Below are 23,937 nucleotides of genomic sequence, written 5' to 3'. Positions count from 1 at the left end.
CGTAATTTGCGGAACTGAGAGTAACGTCGAGGGAGATCTTCGAGAACACACACACGCACACGTACATACATATGTATATCGTCACGAGGCACGCGAGCTCACGTCGATGTTTCTTGCGCACTTGTCTTACGTCCACAGGTGTAACGACGGAAGGTGCGTCCCGTCTGCGGGCGATTCGCATTTTGTCCGCGTATCGAGAACGAATAGGTCCTACGAGGTCGCGCGACACTCGTTAATTAAAATAGCGAACTGTTAGTCCCGTATTAACGCGGGTTTATTGCAGCGCGGAATTCATTGAAACGCGCGTACGACCGTCACTCAATGTAATTACCCGTACCGTTCCCAGCCGACGGCGATCGCGAGCGATTCTCGTTAATGTCCACCCGTGGCTCTCGCGGAGGCTAAGCGCGCGTGCTTTTCAGCCGCGCCGTGTGTACATAAAAGGATTTATATATTGCCGGCACAATCGCGATTCCGTTAAGCCTCTTTTATGACGGGTTTCATTTTCTACCGCCGGGCATAAAAGCGGCCGATACTGTGCGAGCTAACTCTCTTCGCGCAAAGTTTCGCGTTATCGTTTACCCCACGACGATTTGCGATGTTCCGACTCGATTTCGGGGCGGACGGTAACTATAACGGAGAAGATGAGGGACCACAAAGTACTATCCGGTTGTCTATCATTTCATTTAGATCATTCGCCCGACGTACATTTATTATTGTTGGTAATTTTGACACGATCTCTTCTAGAGAGCGCCTGACGCTACTCTCTCTTGGTGAATGATCACACGCGATGCGACAAATGAATCGTGATAGCGGCACCTGCTCTGTCGTGTGATTGTGAGGAAAAATACTTATTTGTTTAAACATTTATTTGTGGGATATAAAGTTTATTTCTGTGAACTTTCATCTCGCAAATAAGTTTTCAAGTACTTTTTTTCTCAGCGTACTCTTTTAAAGCGAGTCAGTGAAATATCATTGAAAGCAGTGAATATATACTGATTTACAGTTATAAGTGCACTGAAACTGTTCAGTGTTATATTCATAACTGATATCAATAACTATTCACATTGATTCCCTTTAAAAGAGTAAATTGGGTCAAGTTGAACTCAAAAAGGTCTTCTACCCTTTTGCAAAAGACCACCATAAATTTTTAGTTATTAATTAGTTATTAATTAAAGAACATTGATGCATTATCACGCGCGATTATCTGCCAATTTTCTGAAATTAATAACTTAAAAGTTTACGTGATTATTTGCAAGATAGATTGGTAGAGGACTTTCTTGTTCAATTTGGTGTATCTAATGTACAAGCATACGACGGCAGATATATCACGCGTGATCATTAGACTTTTAATCTTTTCATAATTTCAATTAATCTTTTAATCTTTTCATAATTTAATTAAAGTTGGCGTAAATAAGATTTATAACATAATAGATAATAGATTTATTGGATTTGGAAATATAGTATATAAGCGTGTGTCTGCAGTGAACGAATACTGCAGATAGAAATTCAGGATGCTATTTGCACTTGGTTTAATATTAAATTGGAACGTGCACTTTTATAGCCACGATGCAGCTTTGATTCGCCACGCGACAAAAACATTCAGCGAAAACAATTATTAATTCAGTAGACAGTTTTTAGTTCGCGGCATGCCAGCGTGATTTCCCGCGGTCGATAGCTGAGCTGATGATTCGTCGCCGGCTAAAAACGGCGCCACTTTATGACGAATTCTCCGGCGACACTTGTCCGTGTGTTACACTGTTATCGCGACGCGTTCGTTTTCGTTCCTGCATTTATTCAAAAACCATTCGGGGGCGCACCACGAAAATAACTCTCCCTCAGCTTGCCGCGGATGCAATTTTCATTAAGAGCGCTCACCTTGGTCGCGTGACACCGTCTTAATTCGCAATGGGACGGCTCAACGAGCAGCTGGCTTCATAACGCGCTGATTTACAGGCGTTAATTAAATATCCAGTTTGCATGATCCCGATTCGACGCGGCGCAAACGCGAAGTCGGAGGCTTTTTTGTGTGACGGCACACGCCGCATCGTGATGTTCTCATCATATCAAACGCAGCGATCTCCCGTGAGTGCATGATGCGCCTCTTGCAAAAGTGATCAGATTGATATTCTCGCGATCAGATTGGGCAATTTATTTTCTTTCCACACAGTGGTTACACAAAATGCCATCTTGTGACCTTTTCTACTCTCGCTTTCGATTCTTCCGAAATATACACGAAGAAAATATTGTAATAAATGTCATGTTAAAATTATATTTTTTTCTACAATATCTTTGGTAGAACTCTGGGCTCTATACCGAAATTGCACAGTGTAAATTGCCATACACGGAGAGAGAATTTTTATAGTAAAAATTATTATAGAATTTTATAACCGAATCTTTTTCTGCACTACTAATAGTACATATAGTGAAATTGAAAAGAATTTATATTAAAAGAAATTATAACATTCCCTCTGTAGTAATACTAAATTTAACGATATACAAAGAACATTCAAATGATTATAATAATTTTGTAGTAAAAAGTCAAACATGCATAACGTTGTTGAAGCAAATATATAGTAATTTTTGTATCTTCCCACGAGAGATTGTGTTGTAATTTTTACTACAAGATTTTCTGCGTGCGCAAGTGATTATCAAAAGACCTAGATGTGTGTTACACAGAACATTGCGCAACTATCGAATGTCTTTCTCGCTCGCCAGCTTCACGACGAATATTTAGGATAATAAAGTTCCGGAATAATAGTAATTGATACCAAATTAACTGTTCAATATCCGGTCCTATAAGACCTGTAGAATATTGTTAATTGGTCGTCGGTTCATTCGCCGTTCCCGGGTTAATTGCCAATGTTAAGTATCTTCGTGGCCGATAATTGACGCCTCGTGCGATCCTCCCTTTCGCGTCTGCTAGTTTGTAGCAGCAGTTCCGCGCACAGTCTCACACGCGATCCAACTAATCCAACTAATTGCGCCGCGCGTCGCGTTAAACGGTGGCCGTGATAAACGCCGCCGCGCTCGCCGCGCCTCGTTTTCTACAAATCAATTTTCGATTTTCTCGCGCGGCGCGCTCACCTCGCCGTGAACGGCAGGTGGTCCTTGGATCCAATTTTAAGGGCGCTCGCGCGATGAATCTCTCAGATTTATTCCCCCTTTTTAATTGCGTGCCGATCCGCAGGCGGCGCGAGTCGCCGCGAAGAGAACTTTATTCGAGTCGTGCGCGTTACTTTCCAGCTCCGTAGATCGGAATCTTCGACAGGGATCACTCGATAAAAAAAGCACACACACGCATGTGTGTGTCTACACGCACGTATTCATGCGTGGCACGAAAGGCACGTCCGGGAGAGTGATGTCGCGTAATAAGCCCGAAATCTACAAACCCTCCGCGTTTCACCGCGGTCGTTTCTGCCCGGACGCGACAATAAAGTTTACAGGAGATAAGGTCGGAATCATTCGAGCTCGGTAAAAAGAGCACAATGGTGTACGGTTCGCGTACCTGCGTGCCTCGTAGGGTTCGAACGTTCCTCCCCCTTACTCTCTCTTTCTTTCTCTCTGTCTCTTCCTTCCTCTGCTGTGCGCGCCGGGCCCGTTCGGGCACAATTTGCCGGCAGGTGCTCCAAATTGAAAACCCTTCCTCTCACCTTCGCCTACTCCGCCCCTGAGACGCGTCTCGCCTACGCGCGGTGCGAAAACCGGCGGTTATAACGCGCCGCGCGGCTTTCCATCGCCTCGGCCGTTCAATTCCGCCGCGGCGGCGATCGGCCGTCGTTCGATGCTATCGCACCGAATAAAGTAACGGACGGGCCGGTAATTGAGCAACCGCGCCGTGTCGGCGCGGTAATCTACGGCCGGATTGTTTGATTCGAGCGTCGCCGCGCATAAGTCACACGCGAAAGCCTCCTCACATCCCGCCGCGGCGAATAATTAATCTCCCGGGGAATTATACCGTTTACGCGCGACATAAATCTCGCGCGAGAGAGCGTGCGCGCGCGTTTAGAAATCGGGCGGATACTCTTTTCGAGACACACACGGCGCGCGGATACCTGTCCTACCTGGCGCGCGCGCGCGCGCGCACGAAAAGCGCGCCGAGTGATCGGCAAATTACGTGATTGCTTTGGAAACCGGCGGAGATCGATCGATGTCGCTTTCCATTCGCGCGTTGCGCGGCCATAAGGTAATAAGCAAACGGGGCTTATTGCCACGCCGCGGTTTAATAATCTCTTCGAGGACTCCGACAGGTGTATGTGTGTGTGCGCGCGCGCGCGTGTGTGTCCTGAGTGTATTTTGTTATTTAATAGGTTTCCCTATTGGAAAGGGGATTAGCTCTCTCTTCCTCTTTCTTTCTATTTCTCTCTCTTTTTCTCCCTTTCGGATGCACTTTGAGAACGAAAGGACTTCATACGCGGAAAAAAGAATTTGCCGCGGCAGCAAGAATCTGTGTATGTGTGTAGTAGCTAAATCTCGTTATAACGCGTAGATACCTAGAAGCATAGCTGTCATTAGGCATATATTTAGCTATAGATCCAAGATAAAATCTTGAATCATACAGAATTATGACCGAAATTACTGTGTATTTTTCTTTAAAATTGTTATGCACTTTTGACTTTCTACTACAAAATTATTGTAATTACTTGAATATTTCTTTTTATATCGTACATCAGGTAGATTGTCAGATTACTATATTTCTATCGTAATATTTCTATCGTATCTATATTTATACTAGGATATTTATATAGACTAACTTTACCAAAAACATTATAAAGAGGAACATAATTTTAACATAATTTTTATTGCATTATATTTTCTTCGTGCGCGTATGACATAATTTTGAAAAACTTTGAGAAATAGAATGCAAAATATATCTAATTTGTATTTGCTATGAGTTAAAAAGAGAAAACACAAGTGAATCACAAGAAATTCAATATTTTACCATAAAACTTTGCCGGGCATAGCATTCAAAGGGTTGAAAATCCTCCACGACGAGTGGCAACGATCGCATAAAGAACCATAGCTCCCGCGTCCTGTTCGGTTAACGTTACCAGACGACGTCCCCTCGGAATACCGGGCACTGTAAAGGATGGGGACATCGTTCCTGCGCTCGGGTGTAGTGTGTAAAGCGTAAGTCTCGCTTCGGGTGGTGCCTCGTTAAAAGAGAGCAGCGCTATGGCGCTTATATCTGGCCGCGGTAACACGAAACCGCCGATACAAGAAACGGACGTTTCCGGAAATGCACGAGAGAAAGAGACTATCTCGCGTTATCGCGCCGGTAAAATGTATGCCAAGACTCTCGTCGAGATACGAGCCTCGCTCCGGGTGCCGATGGCGCTCGCTTAACAACGAGGTCGCTACAGTTATTCTCGGTTTGTAACAGGAAATCCGTCATTAATTTCAGAAGTTACGCGTATAACCGCGCATTGAATCCCCGAGTCACAAGGCGGCCGCGACAGCGTCGCGCCTCCCGAACGGGTTGTGTCTTGCGTTAGCTGCAAACAGTATAAAATATATCGCATAGATAGCCGGCCCTTCGTACGCCGCGACAATAATAGCTTCATATTTGCCGAGCGCGAGGCACGGCTCGCGGGCCGCACCTGCGAACGTAACTTGGCCGGGCTGTGTATCGCGCTATTAAATTGTACTCGTTCTTATCAAATTTTATCGGGTGAGTCGGGAGGATAATACATTCGGAATATATTGCAGTAGATCGCAATATCTTAATATTGCGAAAAGTGGCGCGTGTTATATCGAGTGAATCGAAGAGAAAATTCTTTTCTCGTATTCTTGACGTTTGCGCAATCTCTTTTAACTATTGTATTGTTTCCATATAGTTTCCATACGTTTTCCAAACATTCTCAGATATGGTATAGAGTCTTTGATCAAATACTTGAAACAGTTTGAGTATTTACATATTTTAAGTATTTGTATTCATAAAGTGCTATATGGATAATCAAAGCGTTTCAGATATTTTGTTTAGCATGAATATAATATAAAAATCGAAAAAAAAGAAAACTTCGGAAAAATGTTGGGTAGAGAAAATGGGATCTGTTTAGATTTCTCGCTTAGAATAGCACTCTTGAAACATTAGACTCTCATTCTGAATCCTCGTAGATTTCCTACTCAGAACTCGTAATGTTTGTGGGAGATTGGAGTAGACATTCCACTTAGATCTCAGAACATTTTCTACGCGGCTTATCCGTGCATTTATCTGTACAAAAATGCGCAAATAGACAACTGGCGGAGCAAGTGTTAATTACACACTTGCTACTAGCGTTACTAATTATCTAGAATCAGTTGAGACAAATGAGCTGTTGCTAACTCAACACGAAGCCATTCTCGCGACACGATCTCTCGCGGATTGAGATCAATGCGGAATGAATTCGCTTCGTTAGTGGGTTAACGATTTCGCCGTTAAGCGGTCGCTCGTACCTTTGGTGGTGCGCGGACTGGTTCGACTGCGTCGTAAGTATAACATTTTCCGGCTGTGTGCGCGCGCGACAGAGAGAGAGAGAGAGAGAGAGAGAGAGAGGACGTTGGAAACGAGAGGCGTGAACATAAATTCGCTGGTATAAATTTGCGAAAAGCCATCTAGTGTTAGCCGACATTCAACGCGCGGCTGCGTCGGACAGTGAAGTTTGCGTGAAGTACGAGCCTCGCACCAGGTGGTGGTGGTGGAGAACGACGGCTAAGAGGAGAATGGCGCTCTGGCGCGGAGCTTATGTCTTCCTCTGGTAATCAGCTGGTACCTCCTGCCGGTCGAGGCCTCGTCAAGTTATGACGCGGTGCACCTGCCACGGGAGAGCTATCGCAGCGTCAGCTTGATGGTGCCGCTCCGGTGCAATGACGCCATCTTACGATCGGTCATCGGCAATTTATTTATTAATGAGCTTGGCTCCGCGACGTGGGTAGTACACGACACTTGAAAAGTCCTCCCTTCCCTCTCTCTCTCTCTCTCTCTCTCTCTCTCTCTCTCTCTCTCTCTCTCTCTGTCTTTCTTTCTTTCTTTCTCCCCCTCTCTCTTTCTCTTTCTTTCTTGACCCTCGTTCATTGTCTTCCTCGTCGCCCGAACTAATTGAACATCCAGCGACCGAGAGAGCGAATCGAGCGAGTCACGATGCGATGTGCAGTCATGGCGCCGTGTTTGTTCTTGCGACAATACGATGCAACGCGATAATGGCAACGAGACTTTTTGCGACCGCCCGCTCGTTCACTCGCTTTGTCATGTCCGTGCAGCGGCGATCTAACGAACTGCTCAAAGTTACCCGTGCAGGCGCGCGAGAATGAATATTCTTCTCGAATCCGTCCATTAACGACGAGCCTCCGATCTCCGATCGATAGCGGATCGCGGGCCAAATCACTCAAATATCATTCAATCATTTATTCTCCAAAATAAACTTGCAGCCGCGATTCGTTCCTAAACAAACTCGTACACCGAGTAGAAAATGTTTGATATTGTAACTATGACCACGTAGAGAAATAATTCCTATGAATCATGGCTAAGAAAATCATTTTCTTAGTAAATTCTATTATAATGTTAATAATGATAACCTTATTGCATGCTGCTGCTACCATTTTCGTGTTACAACAATATGGTTAGGATCATATTTTTTTAAACTTACTAGGTAAACTTACTAGGATCTACTTACTAGGTAGTATATTGAACAGAATGTACTTTGTGAATAAATTTTTGACACTTATGACGAATCTAGGATGGATTTGCGGTTATATAAATTTATGAAGTGTCCAAAACAAGTGATATTTACTTGAATACGGTATGCATTTTTCTGCGTGCAGTTACTGCAGTCAAGTTTTAGCACAGCCAAATATTCAGACAAGTGCTTTCAGTTCCGGCGACAGAGACATTATCTCTCGTCACCGACTTTTCATATCTGTTCATTATTCAGTCGCATGACAAGCGAGATTTCTTCATCTGTGTGTCGTATGACGCGCATAAGGGATACAAACTTTGCAAATCGATTAATAAAGTTGCTGGCAAATTCACCTTGTACACCTTGTCTGTAGGCCGATTGTTCCAACTCCGTAAATTAACGGTTAAACCATATGTCTATCTCTGTCTAATCTGAAGGAGAAAGACGGACATATGAGTGAACCGTGAGCTCACCAAGAGATTGGAAAAATCGGCCCTATATCTGGATCTTTCCGGCCGGGACAGCTCGCTCGAACGACGAAAACGAACCGGCGCGTTTTCCCTCTCGCGCGCCGCTTTCTGGAAACCGAGCGGGATCGATTATCCAATTACCCGCGAGCCTGCACTTATATTCCCCGGTCTAAGTGACGTCTACGCGCGGACGCTTTTTCGCCGAAGGCTGTGCGCGCACGCACGGCGCCGTTGCAACGCCATGCGCCGGCCGTTGCCTGCATGCGTGTAAGTCACCGTGTAATTTATCACCACGCCCAGCGAGATCTTAATACGAATCACTTATCGGTTACCGCGTGATACGCGCTGTGTGCGCGCGCGCGCGCGCTCCAATGCGTATATAGTTTGCACGTATATGTATGCGCATAGACACGTCCGAGGACTAATAACCGAGAGAAGCAATTAAGGCGAAGCCAATGGACTGAGGCTGAGGGAATTCTCGCGCCGCGCTTGCTCCCTTTTTTCACCCACGGTCTCTCCTCGTACTCTCCACTCCCTCCCCCCTTTCTCTCGGGGCGACCCATCGACGCTCATATCCCGGCGCGCAAGTGTTTCCTGTGCCGTCGGTCGCCATCCGACCCGCCATCCTCTCTCGCGAGACGCGGAAAATCAGCCGATGGGATAAGGCGTATATAGCAATTTAGAAAACCATCGATAGGGAACCCGTCGGTTTAATGCGGCGCTACCGCTCTGTGTAACGAGGCACCTGCGCCGGCTCGTTATCACTGGATAATACCACGTTTTCCGAGCCGCAGCACAGAGAAAGATCACGTTGACCTTTTTTTTTTATATCTTTCCTGTGTATGTGAGTTTTTTCTCGTGGACGTGAGCAAATTGCCGGTCGTCTTAATCGAACGTCCATTCGACGTCGTTCCCGATGCCATAAATCCGCGCGCATTTTTCCCCGACTCCCGCCAGATTGATCACCTCGCCGGCCCACCGCGGTTGTCGCGTCGTCGTGGCCTCCTTGCGGCGTTTATCGTCACGTGGAAATATGATATTCGATGATATGTTGGTCGCCCCGCGAGCATGAGACGCGAAATATCACAGGTCAAGTCGACACGTTACTTCGAATTGCGATATATCGCGGAACAAGACTAGGAAAACAATTCAGACGGAAATGTTACTGTCACACTGCGTGTGCAAAGTAGAACAAACAGGGAAAGAAAAGAGGAAAAATTGGAAATGTCACATAGGGAAAAAATGACGAATTTTTTAGTCAAGTTGTGCGATTCTACGGTCTTCGTTTGTTTGAACGATTTTTCAAAGTCAAGTCGCGTAATAACTCCGTTCGCTAAAGTCTTCAAACTGCGTCGTCATTTCGGCACTTTTCTCGCTTACTTCTTGTGTCTGCTTTTCATCCGAATTTCCCGAGACAATTCGTTTGAAAGAATGCTCTTCTTGCAATAATCCTGACACCCAATCTTAATTTTCACCTTAGGTTTTCTTTGTACGACTTAAAAATAACAAAACAATTGCTGTCTTTTAAGATAACGTCAAACATAATTATTTTTCATCAAATGTTGCTTGTACATATGTCAGATAGTAATTACTTCCTGATATAGTAATCATTGGAATTGAAGTGATTCGTTGGTCACTCTACGAGTCACTTTACGGTGGTCACTTAACAAGTGAAATTTCGCAGCAAATAATTCGGAGGGAAACACATAGGCACACGCGTGAAGTGTTTAGCATATCGAAGTTGCATAGCGAAGTTACGCGCCCGCGAGAGTAAGAGGCTACGGTTCCGTCATTACTTTTACCACTGTTCGCTCTTGCCTTGTTATCCGTATTACCATGTCGTGCGGCGATACACAAACACGACTGCGTGCGCAAACGTACGTATACACGCAGTCGCGATAACTGTACCGAGACAATAAGCCTGCGGGGAGTCAGGATATGGTCTTTCACGTCTTAATGCGCCCTCATTGTTAGCCGTTACATATCGTCGTTACGTATGGTGGTGGCGGCGGCGGTGGTGGCGGTGGCGCGGCGATGCAACGGGAACAGAAATCAGATCGACAGCAGTAGAAGAAGGTTCTCCGTGGCTGGCTCCGTACCCTGCGGAGGTTACGGATCAGTGATTTAACTGGGAAACAGATGGGATCTAAGGCACATTGTCTCTTCCTTCATAGATCGCGCGATACAACGCGCGCGCGCGCGCGCGCATCAGTTTTCTATTTTCTCTTCTCGAGCATGGAAGCGCGGGATAGCACCGCGATCGCCCTTCGGCCGTCTTTGTATCACGCGGAATGCAACTGTATGGAACGAAATCTCAACCGCGTGTTCTACATCGCAGAACACGAATAGAAACTCGTAAAAGCCGAAGCAGAGAAAGATAACCGATGACATACAATTGAATTCCAATGTCCCATAAATGTCGAGGCGATAATGCGAAACAAGAATCTTCAGTATCTGAAACCGCGACTTTGCTTACTTGCTCAGATAGAGTTTCATGATTATCTCCGACGTGAGACGATCGATGGTGGAAAGTCTGCAATTTTTTCGCTACATTTAGGAAGTAAATATACTGTATTGGATTAATCGTTAAGTTTGTTGAATTTTCTGTTATGTAATAATATGCAGCAGCATATTTACGAGGAGAGAATTTTATTGAAATCGAACCTTATCTCAAATGATTTTCTTGGTCATAATTTATACTAATTGTTTCTCTATGTGATTATAATTACAAATATCAAACATTTCTTTCTCAGTGTATATGAATGTTATATAAGATAGTTCCATAAGGGATGCAACTTTTGCAAATCGACTGGTGTGAAGTTGTCACACTAAAAATGTTCACACACTCCTTAATTGACAGCTTTTCACAACTCCCCAAGTTTTACCGAATTCTTGCTTCTGTCAGGCTCCTGCGATCCCTTAAAGAAAGTCGAGCACCGTAGAGCAGCGCGTACCGGTAAGGCGTCGGCAGTGAAAAAGATCGACGCGTTGACGCGCGCGCTCGGTAGCAGCCGTGCATAATACGACGCGTTTTCACGTACGTTACTTACGCGCATAAATGCACGTGTGCACGCATATATGCAATGTATGGGAGAGCACCCATACGGGGGACCACACACACCGGTAGCGTTCAATTTATATTTTGGGCGGAGTTACGTTATTTATCGCTGCCGGCCGTTCGTGCCTTCGACTGCCATTCCGCGTGCCGCCTTCGATGTAAATGGGACGAACCGCCCTCTCCTCCTGCAAGAAGCGCGAGCGCGAGTATGCACTTTAAAGCGCGTATCGATGCAGGTCCATCTGTCGAGGGCCCTCGCGCGCAATATCCCCTACTCATCGCCGTCGTCCCCCTCGTTCCGCCATGCTGACCACGATGCACCATGGTCTCCTTTTTTCCGGAGCGTTCTCCGCGTTCTCTTTGACCCCGCGGGAGAAGGAGACGCGCTTTAACGAGCACCGCGCGCTTACGACCGCGGGGACGTAAATTGAGAATTTTGCGAGCGACCGGGCCGCCGCTTCCGCGCTCTCGCGCTAATTGACTCGCGGGGATCACCCACGTTCGGATCCGTTAGGCCTCCTCGTCAGCCTTTTACCGCTTTCGTAAATAAGCCGCAAATGGGATATACGGCCTCTTAACCGTGGCGATCAGCTGACTCAATTAATGCGGGAACGCTTTTGCGGCCGTTCTCGCCGGTGGACGCGCGGCCGTATCGACCTCGCGAATGTCGGAGGAAAGGAAGCGAGGGGGGACGCGTTACTCGTATTCAACGCGGCTCTCTCAAGTGTCAAATGACATTATAATGCATTAACTGCTGGGTAGACACGCGTATGCGCGAGAGGAAGCCTCCGCGGTTGATGGTCGACTCGTGATAATGATACGCGTCGATCGCGTCCGACTTCGCTGACGAATGTTACTCGAAGAGAGAGAGAGAGAGAGAGAGAGAGAGAGAGAGAGAGAGAGAGAGAGAAATTAATCGATCTTGAGTATGTAGTGGTCCTAGCCAAAATAGACATGCCTTCATGTGGTCCAGATATGGCCAAGATATGGCCAAGATATACAAATTCTGTATAGAATTTCATGAACTGATCATGAATTGATGCTGACATACTCGTAGATGCCCCAAAATAGATATGCTTTCGTAAAATTTAGATATGGCCAAAATGGACTAATTTTGAATGGAATTTCACGAATAGGTCATGAACTTTTAGTAGGGAAATATCTAACGGGGAAGCCACAAATGAAGCTTCATGCTAATAAAGTTTGGTTAGGGGTAGTTAACCAATTCCTGAAATAGTTCCAGTAAAGAAGTGATTGTTTATTAATAGTTAATGATTGATAATTACAAGGTAAATATTTTGACGAGTGTTACTATTTTAGCTACTTTAAATAGTTGAAATAAGCATCTAGTCTAGTTAAATACTACTGTGTCCAAAAAGTAAGGTGACATTGCATTTATTTCGAAAATTCTTTATTTATTCTTGCAAATCAATTTCGTCCCCTTCAAAGTAATCCCCCCCTGATATAATACACTTATTCCAACGGATTTTCCAATCTTCGAAACAGTTGTAATAATCGATTTCAGGAATGGCCTTTAGCTCCTTCTTCGCAGCGGCTTGAATCTCTTCTATCGACTCGAAACGGTGTCCCCGGAGCGGCCGCTTGAGTTTGCTGAATAGCCAGAAGTCGCATGGAGCCAAATCAGGTGAATACGGTGGTTGTGGAACGATATTAGTCGAGTTTTTGGCTAAAAAACTTTTTGGCCGCTCCGGGGACACCGTTTCGAGTCGATAGAAGAGATTCAAGCCGCTGCGAAGAAGGAGCTAAAGGCCATTCCTGAAATCGATTATTACAACTGTTTCGAAGATTGGAAAATCCGTTGGAATAAGTGTATTATATCAGGGGAGGATTACTTTGAAGGGGACGAAATTGATTTGCAAGAATAAATAAAGAATTTTCGAAATAAATGCAATGTCACCTTACTTTTTGGACACAGTAGTATACATCAACATAGGATCTGATCAGATTTACAAGTCTGGATGTAAATTTGTAAGAGCGTTACGTGTAGAATCTAAATGAAACCGTCATTATAGAGCCTTGATAGAAGCAGAGGAAAACTGTCTAAGCACTTTTTAATCCCTCTTTTAAATTTCTACTCGGATTTTACCTTCTTGCGCGCACAGTGCGCAAAAAATCACGTTCGCGGTAAGTTCGCGTGGGTGATCAGCCCGGCTCTCTCTCCCTCGTGTCCCGGTGAAAGCGTGTTCTCCGCGATGATATAATCGATTTATCCCGTGCGACGTGAGCTCGAAGCGCAGGGATTTCGTTTCCGATGATAATCCGTTAAAACGTACGTTACGGATGGGATTAAGTATTCACGCTCGACTCGATTCCCCGCTTTCCTGGCGCGCGAAAGATTAACGATGCTTCGGCTCTCCTCCGCACATCTCGGACACTTGTATGAAATAAAGATTATCTCCATTACGCGAGAACGGGTAATGATGTTTTCAACTTCCTCAAATGTAGGATCCAATATTCTCGTCGTTAAAATAGGAAATTATGCGAATTTTATTATTGTAATTACTGAACAACTTTGGAAACGCTCCGCAGTACTATTTTAAAGAAATACGTTCGCTGCATGTATTACGTGAAAATTTCACGTCATGAATATCCTTCCCTGATATCTTAATTATTTTTATATTTTATTTTATTATCTTCACGTTTTCCGCTCAATGACAGATTCTCGCGAAGACGATCCTTCATTCGTATCTCTCGGTCTCCCGAAATAACGAGCGAGGCGTCTCGATGATACGATACAAAGAGCACTGCCATTCAGTGATCTACAAACTGTCGGCAAAAACGCCACTTATCCCCGCGTGAGATCTCTCGTTCTCAGCTACCATCGATTATAAATAAAAAATTTGATGACACGCACAAGCGTCATCCGAAGGATGACATCACGCGCGGCGAGAAGGAGCACGGGGAGGGGGAGTAACAAAGCGACTCACGGGTGACAGGCGGTGCGGACGCGAGCGTGAAGAAGCGCCTAACGACTCCGCACGCACGCACGTACGCACGCACGCACCCGACGACTCGTAAAGCGCATGAGATATTAATAACCCGTTCGACTCGGCCTGTTTTTGCGACTCAGTCTCGCGACAAGTTGGACATTTGGGGCCGCTCGTGCCTAGCGCAGCGCGTTGTACGAATCGGGCCTCAGGCCCACAGATGCGCGCGTCCACGTGGATGACACACGGCGGCGGTAGGAACGCGAGGAAGAAGAAGAACGGAACGCGCGAAAGGAGAGGGAGGGAGAGAGAAAGAAACGGAGATGAGGAGGACGGAGGAGCAGCGGGCGCTGCCACTCAGCGGCCCATAAACTGTATGAAATATTAATAATGGCGCCGCTCTCTCGTCGAGGCGGAGGACTCCGCCGCACTCTGGGACGACGTGAAAGAGGGGCGAGTCCTGCGGGATCGTCGCGTCGGTTCGTTAACCTCGAGTCCGCCGAGCGAATTTCTCGCGATTTTTCGCCCGAGGGTTTCCCGCCGCTGTCTTCAAAACGAACCCTCGGCGCGTCGTTGCCAGTGTGATTACCGCCGGACGCCTCCACGTTCAATTGATTTAACCGGCCTGCCACGCACCGCTGCATCCGACACGTTGTGCGCGTATCCGGGAAACACGCGTCCACGCGAGCTTTACAGATTTAAGATAACTTTGGCTCTCTCTTTCGGATACGCGGGAACAACAACTCCGTTAGTATAACTGAACTTTCTGTTACCTGGGAACCAGATGAAAAACTCGGTTGTGGAAACAGGAAGACACTTGTAGAAGGCTCTTGCTCTCAGCTAGTTGTTCTCAGCCACTTCAAACAAGTTTTAAGCCTTAAACGACAAGACAGTGCGACAACGAACCCTACACTGGAGGAAAAATATCTAAAAATCTGTAAATATTTATTTGGTGGGTACTAACAGTATATTGATTTGTATTAACATAAAATATATTTCATAAGTAAGAACATTTTTGAAACCTTAAGAAAATTTAAATTCTTCATGAGAGCAATTATTCGTTCTATTAAAGTGAAAATTTATATTTGAATAAAAATATACTTAACACCCACCAAATAAATATTTATCAGTTTTTCTATATTTTTTTCTTTCTGTATACTCGGTATATATATTTTGCAATGCGATCTATTGAAATTTTACGACATGCTTGATAATTATCAAGTTAATCAGTGATGTTAATCAAATGATTTATCGTATTAAATTTCGTTAACTTCATAATTTTTATGAACATTTTTTTTATGAGATTAATTAAATGTTAAGTTATAAGACTGATGGCTCTTTGAGCACGTAAAGTCGGCGGTGTCTGAAAATTTAAATCTCATATATTGCTCAGTATAACGCTTTAACGAACATAACTTTTTCTACTCGACATGGCGAAGTTTAATCATCTAAAAATATTCGTCGAACTTACGCCTCTCCCTGTTTCAAAGTATTCAGCCTGAGAACGTGAAAACGCTCCTAAATTATAATATTAATTGCATTTCCCGAATCTGTAGGAACATGTATAATTTTAATAGGTCGGACGCGAAGAGAGAGAATAATTTTAAATGGGAAATTAAGAGAGCTTTGTTGTTGGTTACCTCGAGAGATTTATAGTTGGACAGGTTTCAAGTATATATTCGTAGCAGCAGGTGCTCTCGAGTTTATCGCGCTTCGACCGTTGACCGCGTCACAATGAAAGACAATAGACCGTATACATCGTGACAGCTCAACCGCCCTCGACGTTCATAGTTCGATCGCGGTGAGTTCGACGTGCACGAGATCGCGGAACACCTGCCGTACGTATATTTATTAAGCGGTCGGCCGTTTCGCCCTGGCGATTATAAATCGGAAATATTTAATAAATATTTTGTAACAGTAAAAAGAATTGCATTAGATAAAGGAGGATGCACGCGATGAAATAATAAAAAGTCAAAAACTCCCAGTAATGCGAAAACTGAAAAATCAGTTTCTTAAGATTATTTGAACAGAATTACCGAACTTTTTTTTTTAGTAAAATGTAAAAATTCAATGAAACAGTTTTCTTCTTAGTGCTAAACGATACAATTATTTGAAAAGTCAAGCAATCGTATTTACTGATTGAAACATTAGTTTCTTTGGACTTTTCCAATGATCGAATTTATTTAGAGTAAAATTAATCCATTAAAATTAATTAAATTCAAAGAAATCTGTTCTCTATGTATGTAATGTAAAAAAGATACAGGCCACTTAGGTTATTGTATTGATAGTCGTTACTTGAAACTTGTCCTACGTAAGACATAGATCCAAATTTAAAGTTCAATATGAGTCCCTTATCTGGATTATGTAATATATGTGACATTATGTTTGTAATGCGATTCAGCTGAGAAACTTACATTATTAATAGTCATCACCTGAAACTTGTCTCACGTGAGATACTTACAAGTAAACCTATCTAACAGGCATAATCCGATTTCTTTTTAATTTGGCATAAATGTAGAAGTATAAAAAATATTTAGATCATATTTTTTTCATTTTGGCCCACTTTGAGTTTCACGGACAGTTTCTAGTTTTTTAATGTTTTCACTATCATCTAACAAAAATATATAAGAAATAAAATTGAATATAATCGAATTCCTTAATGCCTCCATTGTCGTGTGTAACTAATTAATACTAAATTAAATCTGCTTTCTGTTGCAGAGACGACGCAAGCGACCTGCTGACTCTAAAGGACTGCTGTGCCGGAGGATCCGGCTCGGGCCGAGCAGGGTCTGCTCGAAGGTGAGCATTATTAATTAGCATTCATAATTAGAAATTCGACAAGACTGATCATTTTGTTGCTCAAAATTGAGATAATTTGAATTGAGTCAAATATCGCGTTAAATTGTAATTACACGTGGCGAGAATTTTTTTGGGTAACATCGTTACTTGAAAAATGTTGATTTGTTCTGACTAAGAGATTTATTTGCAACATCAAGAAAAAAGAAAGTGGAATATTTTAGTATGAATGCATTCCGAAAAACTCTCCCAGCATGAAAAATATCGCGTTTATTTTTTTTAATTTTTCAAACTTCTTCACTCAAATCGACATCAATGCATGAATCTAATTGGCGAAACGGCATTTTTTTTGTTCCAGAAACGAAAGCAGAACGTGGCTGCCCTGATCGGTGGTTCGGTGAGTCAAAACAAGAAACATATTAATAATAGAAAGACAAAAAGTCTTTCGATGTAGTGCATGCTTATAAATCAATGCGATTTACTTTGCTGTAGTTTTTTTGTAGTATGTGCCGTCCAATAAAAAGCACCCTGCTCGAAACATTTGGAAGATCACTTTTTTAAAGAATAATTTAGTAATGCATATTCTACATTTGGCAAATAAATATTCAAATAGTTTCCTCCCAATGTACATATATTTATTAATTGATTAACTTACATTATTAATTGGTCGACGATTTTTGTCGGAGGAAATTTTGATTAATCAAACCTGAACACTATGTGCTAGATACTTAAAGTATTGAGTATGCGCTCTGAACATTGAAAGTTTTCTAAAATTATTCAGTTTTATTGAATGCAATCTTCCAAGTGTCTCGAGCAATGTGCCAATGCGCAAAGAGATTGCGCCACAGAGATTGTGCCACAAAAAATGCGCAATCACATCACCCGCGTCATAGATCTTCCGTCGTTAATTTTCTCAATTTTCTCTCGTGTGAGCTTGAATCGCAATTGTATTTCATAAAGTAGAGTTCATGCTTCGTTATTGAGTAAAATTCGATATCGTGCAACACTTGCGCGAAGCAATCAAATGTGATTATATAAAACTGCTTGCAAAATTAATTTCACGATCATCGGAAAATTTTCAAGTTTCAATTTTTCACTTAGAGTTAGAGTTCTCTAACGCGGGACACAATAGAGACAATGCTAGCGAACGTTGATCCTTCGCGAAAAACACGATGTAAACAAGTCAGACATGCGAGCAGTTATTTGTTTACTTACGCGACGTGCGACAAGTTCCATCGAACAAAGACAGACGTCTCACGCAATAACATTTTTTTCACGTGAATTTTGGACAGAATCTCTATTATCATTTTCATAATTTTTTATTTTTCATTCACGCTCGCGTTCGCGATTATTAATTTGATTTGCGAACTTTACCGGATCGTATTTACAAAAGAGTCGCGAGCGAACTTCGCAGAAATATTGCGGAATTGTTATCCGCAAAAGCATTACGGAATTGTCTTCGCAAAAGTATTGCGGAGCTGTTATCTGCAAAAAATTGCGGAGCTGTATTGCAGCCTACTACGCTACACCATCGAAACGTTACATGAGGGATATTGTACGAAAATTTCGCACAGATTACTTCGCCCACGTGTCGAAAGGTTTCGCGGGATCGGCCTTCGATTCGCGTCGCATGTTTTCTTCGCTCGCGGATTCCGTTTTTTTCGTAAGCGATTCATGTCGCGCGTGTATCAAAGCAATACACTGCAACTCGATCGGACCGTTGCTGAATTTGTCGCATATACTCGTCGTTTCCGAAAGGCCGACATTTCCTCGAAAACGCAGTTCGTGATATTTCATACGCATTTTGCAACTCGGAGTGTACCCCCTAAGAGAGGGATTTTTCGTGAAGTCTCCGTTAGATTACCGCGGTCGGGAGTGAATTACAGGCGACGTGGGACGCGAGGACCATTGCAGTGTCAAATGCAGCGATAGGATGGCTGATGGACCCTGGACACCGTGGGACGACGCGCAATGGTGAGCGCCCAATTTAGACGCTCATATAGTAGATACAAAGCGTCACTTTACGTAGATTGCATGCACGTAGACGTAAATCGCATTGGATTCGACGGGAAGTAAAGTAAGAATTGAAATTTGCAATTCGCCAGAGTTACGTAAGAATGATCCAACCAAAGAATTTAGCTCTGAGATTTTCACAATAGTTTAACGAGTCAAACATGTCCATTTCTTTAAGAGTACTGATTAGCTCAATCCTTAGAAAAATGTGCAAAAAGACGCAACTGGTAAAAAAATAAAAAAAAACTGTTTCTTAATTCATTTCAAGCATCTATAAGGCTTGAATTTTTTTGTTTGGATTAAAAAGATGAATGGAGTATCCATTGATAAAAGCTTATAGTTTTTTTAATTGGATCATTTTGCATAACAATGGTCTATTGAAATTTCGATTCGGCAGGCTTCCTTCTCGTCGGATTATTTCTTGATGATACATTAAACTGATATATTTCAACATTTCATATTTATATGCTCTATATATGTTATATATACTTTTTTACGCTCTATATATATTTTATATATACCCAATGTATGCTCTATATATTTGATTAATATACTTTATAACTTGTTATGTCGTATTATGTACGACATACTATCTCTTTGGAGATATTTTCTTATGCATACGCGTTTGTTGTTGACAAGACAACTAATTAAATTTCGATAAATTAAATTATTAAGCTGAGACTCTAACCGAAATGTTTCGATTTCCCACTAAATTATTAAGCCGAGATTCAGATCCGAGTGTTTTGAGATTCCGCTAAACCATTAAACCGAGATGCGAGCCGATGTGTTTTGAGATCCCGCTAAATTACTAAACCGAGATTCAATCAGTGTTTTGTGTTTCTGCTAAACTATTAATCGGGATTCGAACAAATGTGTTTTGTGTTTCCGTTTAGTTATTAAATTAATAAGCCAAGATTTGAATCGAAGTGTTTTGAGTCTTCACTAATTTATTAAGCCGAGTTAATTAAGCCTGGGATAATTTTTTAAAGTTTCTTAAAGAAATTTTCGCGTTTGCAAAGGTGTATTTTCGGAAATGACGTGAAGTGTGCGTATTTCGCTCTGCATCATCTCTTGGATAACAATGTGCCTTAATGTCACTTCACTTCCTTAGCAGCACACGCAGAATCTTCAAAATAATTTCCTAATATCCCAAAGTCGCGCTCATAACCTTAGATCCACCGTAGCAGTATATTCGTATTCTCGCGTGGTATCCATCCTGCGCATGGGCCGAAAATCGGTCATGTTAGTGCAGGTTAAGTCATGTAGTGCTAGCATATAAAGCACATTCGGAGATAGTTTTTTAGAGTTTTTTAAAGCAACATTCGCGCTTGAAAAGGTGTATTTTAGAAAATTACGTCAGGTGTATTTATTTCGTTCTGCATCTCTATAAATGCTCAGTGTTCTTTATAAAATATATGCGCTCGCGGTGGCGGCTTCTATTTTCAGACCGATTATCTCATACGTTCGGCAAGTCCCCGCCGCGGAAAACGATCCTTATCGCGAGCGAACGCGTAGCGATACTCGAGCGAGTGCGATTGTTAAAGAAACGTCCCGAGTGGCTGATTGCTCATGACGAGGTGGAGGAGGTGAGGTCGATTAACCCCGGGGTAATTAGTGTCACGAGGCGACCGAGGCGCGTTCCCCTTCCCGCCGGCCACGTAGACCGGCTTCTACCACAGGTGTGGGTACCTTAAACGGCTATTTACGCTCACATTGTCGTAATTATTTCGTAAGGACGACCGTAAAGCCGGCTACGTTATTACAGCTCGCCCTCCACCTCGTTCGAGTCTTTCTTAGCCTTCTTTTTCTTCGTAGAGGCCAACGTCGTCGCCCATGCGCGCGCCCTACCGATTCTCCCCCGAGCAGGTGAATATTATGCATAATGAATCGTCCGCGTCTCGGGCCTCTCGCTTACCTGGAAACTCGAGGCGGTCTCGCGGCGAAAGAAAGGGCGGCTGAGACGAACGAGTCGAGATCGAGACGTCGATCCGCCGTCTCCGGTCGTCTTTCGACCGTTTCTCTCTCTTTCTCTCTCCCCCCGTCACCTTATCTATCTGTCCACCTCGTGAGATCGTTACGGCGATGATATTTACAGGCACATTAATAATTACTATCGGCGCGTTTAACACAAACGCGCGTGGCCTCGGCTTCAAGCCGGGGCTGTCACTTGTCACGTCCGATCCGAGTCCGCGACGAGACGCTGCGAGAATCGACGGGTTAACGAGCGCGCGCGTCGCCGATTCATCGGTGCGCAGGTGGCGAGGGCACACACACGAGGCCTTGTCGCGGTCATCTTTTATATCTTAATCTCGCCTTCATCTCGCGTTCCGTCACTTGTCGTTGCTCGCGCGTCACCACGCGCCGGGACTTCGGCTCTGTTCCTTTCATTAGCTGAGCTAGACTGCGCTTTTCGTGAGCGAGACGAGTAAGAAAGAACGGCTTCAAGTAGCCGGCATTCAGCTTGTTCTCGGCAGTCTTACGCGCGACCAAACGTGAAGGAGTGTATGACAATTTAAAAACAAATAAATAATGAATTATAATTGATGGAATATTGAAAGAATAATTAAATAAGTCTCTATATGGACATGTACGTTGACTCCTGTGTGTGCCCGGAAAAGTTTCCCGGTAAGTTTCAGTGTTAAATTTCTTCTGATTTACTTAAGTTGTACTTTTTTTAACTCACAGAAGACACAGATGTGTTTTGTATCCTATTTTTCAAAATTCTTCAGAGAAAAAAGCTATAAAAAAGAAATCTAGATATACTTATTGAAAAAAGATCCTGGAGATCTGAGTTGAAATTGTCTGTATATTTTGATGAATCAGGGTATATTTAACAACAGAAATGGCTCTAAATGCCACTTGTAAGTTATAAAGGGAAGCCCTTAGACAAAACTAGGTTGAATACTAGGTTGAATAGAATCAAAAGAGCTTGATATACGATTGGAATGTTGAGGTCGAAAGTGGGATCAAAATTTTGAGAGAAATCGCGCAGTCATTTGATTGGTATTTTAAAGAGCTCAAAATATTTGACCAAAAATCAGAGTAAGGGTGCCGAAAGTTCGTAAGCACCAGAAGGACTGTCGGAAGTGTTGCCGTGAATAATTTAGTGTTGTAAGAAAAGAGAACAAAATTCCCGTGCAGAGAGTATTGGCTCAGCTGAAACGGGCCCTTTCGTCACGTGGCCGCGACGGCGCGGATTTCACGCGGGCAATCTCGTTGAATTAACGGCGTCGTTCCGGCCAGGCCGAACAGCGCTCGTGGAGGAGCCGTGTGTGCAATTCAGGTAAATCCTCGGCCGAGAAAAGAAATAGCCGCGAACGCGCGCTCTGTTATTCAACGCGACGTTCGGTATCGCCCGGAACATCGCGCGGCAGACGCGTCATCTCCGGGCCGCGTCGGTTGGACGTTATCCCGATCTGTTATCGAGGGGGGAGAGGGGAAGGGAAAGGGAAACGCGCGGTGCAATGCGCATGATAAGGGATAAATTTTGCGCGATCGAATCGGCCGATAGAGCGGCTGAAGGTACGCGGAAACACGATCTCCGGTTGGTTTACGAAACGATCGATCGCGATCGCGGCCGATCGGTTGCCGAGCGTGCTGGATACACCGGCGAGGCGAGGCGGACTTAACGAGGAAGTTAACAGGAACGCGCAAGCGTCGTGCGGCGCTAAAAATCGGCTCGCGACTTTATAATTGCCTCCGTGCCTCTGCACGGAGTGTGTCGGCCAGGCACGGAGAGAGAGAGAAAGAGAGAGAGAAGAGAGGAGGGAGATGAAGGTAGGGAAAAGTGCTCGAAAGATCTGCACCGGCTGATTAGAGAATTAAACGCGGCCACGGAGACGCTGCCGCGCTAATACGTAATTAATCTGCTTTGCGCGCGCCCGCCACGACGCGAGATCTATATTTAACGACTTGTTATTTGCGCGACGTTAACTCCGCGAAGTTTCACAGCGCGACATTACGTGTGTCGATAAGCGCTTAATCGAAAAGAGCAAATCGAGCAAATAGGGTGATACAAAGTTTTTCGATGATGCATACGTTATAATTTAACACGGTTATAATTTATAAGTTACTGGATATTAATTTTGCCGACTCATTACATATGGATAAAATCGCGTTGTCTTATACATTTTTTCGTGAGCGTGAAAAAATTAAAAATTCAGTGTATCCGAATTGAGACTTTTGACTTGTATCCGCCAAAATTCGTGACTTTATGTTTAAACACGAGGATGCCTTCGTTTGTATATAAATATCATTCTATTGCTAAAAAAGCGATTATCTCCATTTTTTCGGTTACCTTCAATAAAGAATATTTTTTTAATAATAGTCTCGGAAAATACTCATCGCAAATTCTAAAAAAGTTCATTAGTATTTATGTACTCAAAAGGAAAATCTCTATTCGTTTTATGAAAATAATATAAAACTTTATCGAAGAAATAATTGTGTCGACCCTATTTAATAAATAAACAACGAATTTTCGTTTTAATCTAATATTCTCGATTGAAATACTAAGCTTATAATAGCTAAGGATATAATAGAATATAATATGAATAAATCTGATACTTCTAATAGGTTTATAATGGATTTGCGAATGCACATAAACTTATGATATATTTGAAACAAATAACAGTTACTTGAATGTAGCATGCATTTTTCTGCCTAATCATTTTTCATCGAATAAAGTTGCCACGCTTCAAGTTGTCAGAATTGAGAGCCTGCTGACAGTGCGTACAATAATCGGTTATAAGTATATCAAAATTACTTCTTGCAACAATGTTCCCTTAATACAAAATAAATTTCTTCTTTTAAATGTCACAAGTGTCAACTCACAAACTCTCTATACTGCCACTTGGGTTCCTCTCATACCTGATTACTGACTGAGTACACGTCAGCAATGGCCTTCAATTCTGACAGCTCAAAGCGTTGCAATTTCATTCGATAAAAAGTGTGCAAATCGATCTGCAATCGACTATATGTATCGCGCAACAAACAGGTCC

The 23,937-nt window shown here is 43.3% G+C and overlaps 1 long non-coding RNA gene across 1 annotated transcript in view; it reads left to right on the top strand.

Annotated features, from left to right (window-relative positions):
• The window catches only part of LOC116848946, a 61,314-nt gene extending 44,414 nt beyond the window's left edge, over positions 1-16,900 (top strand). Inside the window, exon 4 of the long non-coding RNA XR_004379037.1 lies at positions 16,850-16,900. This is a non-coding gene — a long non-coding RNA (uncharacterized LOC116848946). The remainder of the gene's footprint in view (positions 1-16,849) is intronic.
• Positions 16,901-23,937: the final 7,037 nt, after the last annotated feature.

The sequence above is a fragment of the Odontomachus brunneus genome, unplaced genomic scaffold (assembly GCF_010583005.1).
Source record: "Odontomachus brunneus isolate Ranch 3 - 2012 unplaced genomic scaffold, Obru_v1 Obru_scaffold_102, whole genome shotgun sequence".
Lineage (NCBI taxonomy): Eukaryota > Metazoa > Arthropoda > Insecta > Hymenoptera > Formicidae > Odontomachus > Odontomachus brunneus.
Note: the sequence above shows the minus strand (reverse complement) of the source record. Positions and strands in the feature narration are given on the sequence as shown.